An 8699-nucleotide genomic window follows, 5' to 3' on the forward strand; every position below is an offset into this window, starting at 1 on the left:
TAGGCTGCCCTCTCCTCCTCTTTGAGCCGCTCGGACCCGTTCTACTATCTCTTACTCGACTAGGTCGTTCGATGTCTTCTTGCAATATGTTGAACTCATGTTCAGACATAGAATGAAATTTCATTTCGTTCATGTCCGGATGTGGATACTCCTCGTACCCGCTAGGCACATTGGAACCGACATTTGCAAAGGTCTCCACACGTCCTTCTGTTGCCCTATCTTTCTCGAACACATATGACAGTTCATCGTAATAGGAAAACAATTTGTTTAGGAAGCCCTTTGCTACCAAATGGGTATGTCTAATAAAAAAAATTAAACATGCATTAGTTACTACATTGCGTTTAATAAAAACCAATAATATTTATGTCATATTTGAAACATCTACATATCCTGACCCAGCTATCGAATAATTTCTTTTTAGCACCTATGCACTTTTCATCATCATTCCATCCGAACACATTGCATACGGGGCCTCACATTTCGACTATTGATTGGAATGCTCACTTTAACATCTTGATACTGTTGGAATTTATGTCATAAAACTCGTAGTTTGTATTCAAAATTCTGTTCAATAAAATCGTCTTATTGATACTATAATCTAAAAGCCAATAAACTAATGTTTTAAGGCTATTATGTAGACTTGAACTTTATGTACAGACATAAAAGTGGATCAAATTTGAGTCATAGCCTAAATGGTCTATAGTATATGGATAAAGTTGGGCGCCTTATTCGGGAGATACTATTGATGCGGCCTACTTTGTAGTTAGTACAAACAATGTGATCCTAAATCGTTCATGTAGAGACATGGAAGTGGGGGCATCCTATGTAAAGAGTTTACATAGAATGGGAACCATGAGATAGTCACTTTTAAGTTATAACACCGTTAACTTTTTAAAACTGACTATTTCGTTTATACATATCCAATGTAACTTAATTTTAATCCTTAGCTAACTATGAACTTCTGTTCACACAAAATTATCCTTAGATCTGCATAGGTGAGGGCAGCTCAATGGCACTGGCCCAATAAGCCTCCCATTTCAGAGGTAAGATCAGATGGATAGCTAGAGACATAGGGTGCAAGACGGAACCCCCTCCTACCCACTCTAGGGTTAGTAGATAGGTCGTTCCCTTAAGGACTGAATCCAGGTCTTGAACAAGGGGTCCCACCCTCTCATTGGCCTATAGGGATTCGGTTTAAAGGTTGGACTTTAAACCAATTGTTCAATAGTGGATCAATGGGACTTGAGGAGAAAAAATATAATATTTGGGGTAAAACGGTACTTTGACCCAACCGAGATTAGGAACAACCTGTGAAGGATTAACTTACTTATCAAGGACACAAATATATCTATAGTGAAGGGAGTGCAACCACGAGACTTTAGTGGAATGACCCGTTAGTTAACGAAGGTTGATTAACTCATGCTAAAGAGTTTAGCCAGTTAATCTTGGATTGTTGGAGCTCATAATCTATAGGTCCATTAGGTTCCCCGCTAGCTCATGAATCAACTTAGAACATTATGATAGAATAATTTGAATTGTTCGAATTAGGTAAAGAGAGAGAAACCGACAAATATATCTAATAAAGTCACATTTTGTGTCACGGACGTCGAGCACGTTTATGGCAACTTTGCCCTAACATGTTCTATACCTAGGACGATCAATCACAGACACGTTCACTTTTATGTAAGTATCGTTCATTGCTCCAAGACTATTCTGCATAATTGAACAGATTTCAGATAAGTACTATGACCTCGGGCTACCTTATCAGTGTGCATTACAAGACTAGTTGAACCTCGAAACACTTTTATCGTGAGTCGATACATGTGTTTGTTACTGATTGTGATTTCTTCAACAACTCATCGTGCAATCGTATCATAGCTAACAACATGAGGTTGAAATGACAGGAAATAGTCTCCCCCGACTTCACAAAGACTCGTTGGATGACTCTATTCTTCACATCATGTGCCAATATATATATGCAGGAGCATTGCGACCATCTCCTCCACATCGACGACTTTTGTCGACGTCAGACCAACACTTGTCCTTAGTAAGTGACATAGAATGACAAAAGTTCTTCTGTCTATTTTAGTACTTTGACGACAAACGAGGTCGGAGGCGTGTATCATATGAAAGTAGGTAAGTTGTCTAGTGACGTACGGTGTATATGTCACCCGCTTATTGTCGTTCATCAGTGCCTCAAAGTCAGCAGTAACTAATGTTGGGAGACTATGAAGACGGTTAATATGTGTGAATGTTTATTGACGTCATTTGCGGGTAGCAACTACGAACCTAATGATCTACTTTCCTAACTAGAATACTATTACACCTACAATGCATGCATTAGTACATAATATCTTTTTTAACTTGTAAATTGTGGTTAAGTAAAACGAACTTATTGAATGGATAAAAACTCTATGGCAGTGGAAGATTTTACAGAACCATTCCTCAAATTAATTTGGGAATCTTAAAATACCAGTACATTGGTAAAAATTTAGAATCAAACTTCTAAATAAAAGATACAAATAACTTACTTTTCTTGACATCTCTGAATCTACAAACCACCAAATTAGGACACCACCCATTGGAGACTTTCCTATCCTCTAGGATGAGATTAGTTTGTGGGAACCAATTGAGATGGAAAAAAATTTAGAGGTAGTTGAGAGAAACTCTTCTCTTTGTGCAGAGAAAAAGCATTGGCTTTTTTTGTGTGGATAAATCTATTAAAGAAAATTGTTTTCTTCTAGATATTTATAACCCTATTTCCTTCTTGAAATATGAAAAGGAGTAGGAGAGAATTATGAGATTCTATTATCAAATCTACTAATTAATTAACAATCAGTCAAAAAGTTAATAATTAATTAAATCATATTTAATTAATATTTCATTCAAATCTTATTTGAAAGAATATCTCTCAAATATCTTATAGATTTATATTAATATAATTAATTAAATCACATTTAATTAATATTTATTTAAATCTTATTTGAATGAATATCTCTCCAATATCTTATAGATTTAATTAAATAAAACTAAACTATTAATTAATTAATAGCTAAATTAAATATCTTATATTGAACTTAAATTAAATTTGAATCATATTCAAATATAAGTTTCTTTCCTAATCAATAATTTTAATATGAATCCAATTTGCATTAAATTAATATTTGAACTTATTTAAATATTTTATCTCTCATAAATTAATCATATCCAAAATTAAATTTATATAACAAAGTTTGATAAACTTTATATGATAATGTATCACTAGAAATTAAACTAATTCTTAAAATATATTTGAACATTTCAAATTACAATCAATATAAATAAATCTCATTGCCCTTTACGAGCTAGGAAAGGGATCTAATGGACCTACAGATCAGATGCTACAACGATCTGAGATTAATTGACTAAACTCATTAACCACATTAATCAATATACATTAACTGTGTGTATTCCACTAAAAATTCACAGTTGAACTCTTCTCACTATTGATATATTTCTGTGTCTACGGATATAGACCAATACAGTAAGTTAGTCTTTCACGAGTGTTCATAACACCAGCTGGGTCAATTTACCGTCTTACCCCTAGGTTACCTCTAATCCTTAAATATCAGTGCTCCTCTAATGACAACATGTTTATGGTCCTACCAATAACAGAAACCTCTCTCGTGCCATAGAGAGGGTAGAGTTTTTTGTTTAAGTCCTGGAGACATCATTTAAGGGAACGCTCATACACTTACCCTGAAGTAGGATTATTGAGTCGATCTCGAGAATTCCATCTTGTGTAATTATGTTCCCAACTCCTCACTCGATCTTGTCACCAAAATGATTAGAATTATTGAGTCGACGATCTAGCTACCCTCACCCGTACAAATTAAAGGACAATCCCTCGCAAACAAGAGTTCATGACACACAGACTAAGTTACCTAGATCATCCTAATGAAATAGAAACCTAACTAGTTAACAAAGTTATATCTAGTGGTTACTATTTCACGGTCCGGTCTTATGCAAACTCATTGTATAGGATACCCTCACTCACATGTCAACTACACGAACGTGTTGGATCATTACGTTTGTATCAAATACAAAGTGAGCCATATCCATAATGTTACCCGGATAAGGTACCCAATCTTATCCCTATACTATAGACCCTTTAAGCTGATCTCGAGCATTGATCCTTGAATGTCTCTACATACTCAAGACTCATTAAACAACTTAAGATGTTAGGTTATTGGATTTGGGTTATTAAGACAAAACTAATAATATAATCAATAACAATTATTACAATAATAACACTTTATTAACAACCGTCAATGAATTATATTTACAATCTACGAGTTTTAGAACATAAATCCCAATAGAGAAGGGATGAAGACAAGTTGAAAGGGAGAATACAAAGTCGTGAAGGGTTGTGAAGGGAACACGATGGATTAAGGGGTAAAAAGGGTTTCCATAACATGGGCCCCAAACGTGGTTAACGTTATCATAACCCAAACCCACAATGATTATATGGGGCCCAAACCATCCTTAATGTTGGGAGAAAAAGTGGCACTTCACATGTGAAAAAAAGTAAAAAAAAAAAAACGAAGATGTTTTAAAAAATAGGACAATAATAGATAAGTTTTTGCATTTTAGGTCATTTGAGAATGAGATTCAAAATGTCTAATTTATTTGTTGTTTGGTTTCTGACTTTTGTTTTTTGTCGGTATCCTAACCTCCAATTTTACTTTCTATATTCGTTTAGAAGTTCACTTAATCCACATACAATAATGCACACATTTTCGTTCATAAACAAAAAAGACTTTGAAAATTGTTTCAAAAGAACTCCCAAATTTTATGGGTTGAAATGAAAATGTTCAAAATTCAAATTATAATTGAAAGTTAAAATCCCAAGCCTATAGTTTAGAAGCTAAAGTGAGCTTACATGTGACAAAATTCACTCTTTATTAGAAAGTCGGAGGTTGAATCCTATATCATTAAAATGACTACACTCCAAAACGTAGATTGAACATTTAACCAAGAGAGAAAAAAGAATGAAGAAGAAGAACCATAGTTTAGGGAAAATTTGTAAAAAGTGACACAATTTTGGTTTTATATTTCAAAAGTAGAGCACTTTTAAAAAACTCTCATTTTTGTTTCTCTCGGACAATCTTGGTAGGACTCGTCCTCGAGATATTTTGTTTAGTTTGTGTGCCGGAGATTCATCTTGAGTTTTAAAACCTTATAGTGAAAGGCATCCCAATATTACTTTCTTTTCTTTTTTTTTTTTCTGATTGTGACGACATGCCTTCATTGTTTAAAATAATATTATTTTGTTAGTGAAATGACTTGCTCAAGAAGTTTCATCCGAACAACTTTCCTTATAAATGTTTGGTCCTTTCTCTCATTTCCTTCCTCATTCACTCTCACATTTCATAGCCTCCCAAGCCATCAAGAGAAATAAGGTAAATATAGCTTACATTTGTTTACAAAGTACGTTTTTATTGTCATTTGCACATTGATTAGGCTTGTGAGACATGTTTCTAATTTAAGTATAAGAAGAAAAATATGGTTAAGTGTTTTGAAAAGTTGCATTTTAGATAAGAAGATGCGTTTTAAAGTAACACTTCACGATAAGAAGTTGGCGTTTGAATCAATCCGCGGAAAGGTTTAAGAGATAAAATCTTTTATGGTTAAGTATAAGTTTTGCGATTAAGAAGGTAATTCGCAAGGAAGTTTTCAGAAAAAAAAAAAAAAAAAGAGTTATTGTGTTGAGAACTTCAAAAACTATGTTGAGGGGTTAAAGTTATTCATGGAATGAAGTTAGACGAGAATAAAGGTCTGGTGAGGAAAATGTCAAATCTGATTTGACATGGATTAACGTGTAATATTAAGAATTTAAGCATGGCTAAGTTAATATTAAATTTACATGTGTAGAGTTTTAAGCAAGAGTTGGCGAACTAGGAAGACTTTAAGTTTGACTAAGTTAATTTAAGGGTTCTATAAATAGAGAATTTGGTCATTAAGTAAGCACAAATATTTTATTAAAAAAATAACTAAAAATGCTGCAGATTTGCTTTGGCAAGAAGAAGAAAAACAAAGTGTTAAGTGTTGTTGTTTGTTCCACGAGAAGGCTCCGCAAAAAGAGAAGGAAGATGCGGATCTTTGGTAAAGTGTGGTGAGTGTTTTCTTTCAAATGAATTTATGTTAAAAACTTTATTATGACTTCTCTTTACTGATTTGAAAGAAGAACTCAAGTGGGAAGTGTTTCGAAAGAGATTCCTATGAAAAGTTTATATGTTTTCAAGCATGATTTATAATGTTAAAGCTTAATTTGATGATTGTGATTTTAATACTATAAAATGGTTTTCAAACCATTAGTTGTTTCCTTGAGATGATGCTAACATTTATGTGTACATAAAGAGTCAATGCCACCATAGAGTGTACAGAGCTACATGGTGATAAAAAGCTGACTTATGCATTGAAATGACCATATAAAGTTTAGCGACCTGAGCAACAAGGACGAGTTTGTATGTTCTCGGATGTTGTTGATGTGGTAGTCTAAACACAAGATAATGAGACCAAGCGTAGAGAACTATTCAGGATCCTTGGCGAAAATAATAATTGACTAATGGGTGTTTATGCAAAATGAATATTGATGTGATTTGCGAGTTGATCTAACTTTATTGTAAAAATTATTACATAAGTTTTGATATGTTTTGTGAAATGAAGAGTTTATAAACTGATTTGTGTTGGAATCTATGATTTGACGAAAAGGATTTGTCAAAGAGCATTGCAAAAAATGATTTCATAAAACGTCACTAATTCTTTTAGACTTACGTTCTAAAAATCTCACATTCTAGGAACATGCGTTTAGGCCATGTAGAGAAGAAGGTTGAAGGACTTGCGATGAGTTGAGAAAGCCACTAGACGTTTAAAAGTTGTTATTTATGTTTGGTCAAAGTGTTGCAATTGTATATTCTTATCAAATGCATGTTATTAATAAAATGTACGTTTTGGTTATGTTATTTATCATATTTGGCATTTAAGATTGACTACCATTGTGTTTTTAGTTTTGTTGATAGTTTACAATGAGTTGGGAGTAAGCTTAGCGATAAGACCAGTTGCAAAGTTTAAGCTAAATTGCATCTTATTCGCACTACTTCCTGCATTTTGGTTGTATTAGGGTGTGACAAGGCTAGCAATTGCTTCTATGCATTTTTTTTTTTACTTAATCTTGGTGATTAGTTAAAGATCTCGATCAAGTTTTTGGTATATATGCCCCAAGATTAGTATAGAATTTTAAATCTCAAAAAGTGTAATAATTTCACCTCGAGATTTTGGTTGTTTAATTATTTTTCTTTACATATTTGTAGGATACTAGGGGTGTAAACGGGTTGGGTTGGGAGACATTTTCAACTCAACTCATATTTTCAGGTTGGTTGGGTTGTCAATCGGAATTAAGTTTCTAACCCAACCCAATTTGTAAATAGAGGTTGGGTTGTCAAATTGTATTGTTATTATTATTATTTCGTTTCTAAATTTTAAAGTTTGTAAATGGGAATCATCGAGCATAAATAAAATATGTTTCGTATCAAGTTAAAAAAAAACTCTTGGAACTCATGAGATTGTTTTAATTTTTATTAAATAAATCAATAATAATAAAATAAAATAATATATATAATATATATATATATATATATATATATATATATATATATATATATTAATTCAGATTTGGTTGGGTTGACCCGAATTTTTCAACCCTCTAACCTAACGTCAAAAAAATAAAAAATTTCAACCGAACTCAGTCTACATTTTAAACTAACCCAACCCGACCCATATAATATGGGTTGGATAGTTCGGGTTGTCGGGTTATTCTTACACCCCTACAAGATTCCTCATTTATTTGTTGGTTTTGGTGGAGAATGGAAGGAGATAAGAAAGAATACATCGGATGTCAAATGAAAGGGTTGAATGTCGATGCTAGTGTAAAATTTGAGGAGTTTTTTAGGAGAAATTTATAGAATTAATTGTGGGATAAATTTTGTTGAGTAAAATTTGATTATGTTGTGTTTGTTTAAAGATTTTTTTTAATCGATGATAATGTGTCTTTCGTTTTGGTTTTGGTTTCCAAGGTACTAATTCCATCCTGTCAATCTAGGAGTACTTTGATGTCATTTACTATTCCAATGCCTCAAAAACAAAAAACATTAAACTACCGTTGTCCAAGCTCAACCTACCATTAATCCCATAATACAATGGTGTGTCCTTTAGAGTTGGGAGATGATAGAAATTGATTGGTTAGCATGGTATATGAAGAGTCGTCTGAGTGATATAGATGATACAGATGCATCTCGAGTGAAATTGACACTGAAAACCTCACAGAATACAAATGAAATTCAGCAGATCTCGATGCTTATTCAACAACTCTCGGGGCAATTTCATCAATCTTTCCTGAGATTTATCATCTACATGAGCACAAATTGATGAAATTCATCAAATGAAACCACCTAAAATAGTCGTGAAACCAGATAAAAAATCACTCTAATAGCCTCAGATTTCGCAAATAACCCTAAACCTTAAACTTAAAACAAAGCCCTAAACTACCAAATGGTTCAAAGTTAATTACCTCTACAAATTTAAGCTTGAGGTACACCATGTAAGGTTTGCCACATGGAAAGCAGTCAAGCTGAGAAAGTTTGAGAGCATAAACGATTAAA

The sequence above is a fragment of the Cucumis sativus genome, chromosome 7, assembly GCF_000004075.3.
Source record: "Cucumis sativus cultivar 9930 chromosome 7, Cucumber_9930_V3, whole genome shotgun sequence".
NCBI classification, from domain to species: domain Eukaryota; kingdom Viridiplantae; phylum Streptophyta; class Magnoliopsida; order Cucurbitales; family Cucurbitaceae; genus Cucumis; species Cucumis sativus.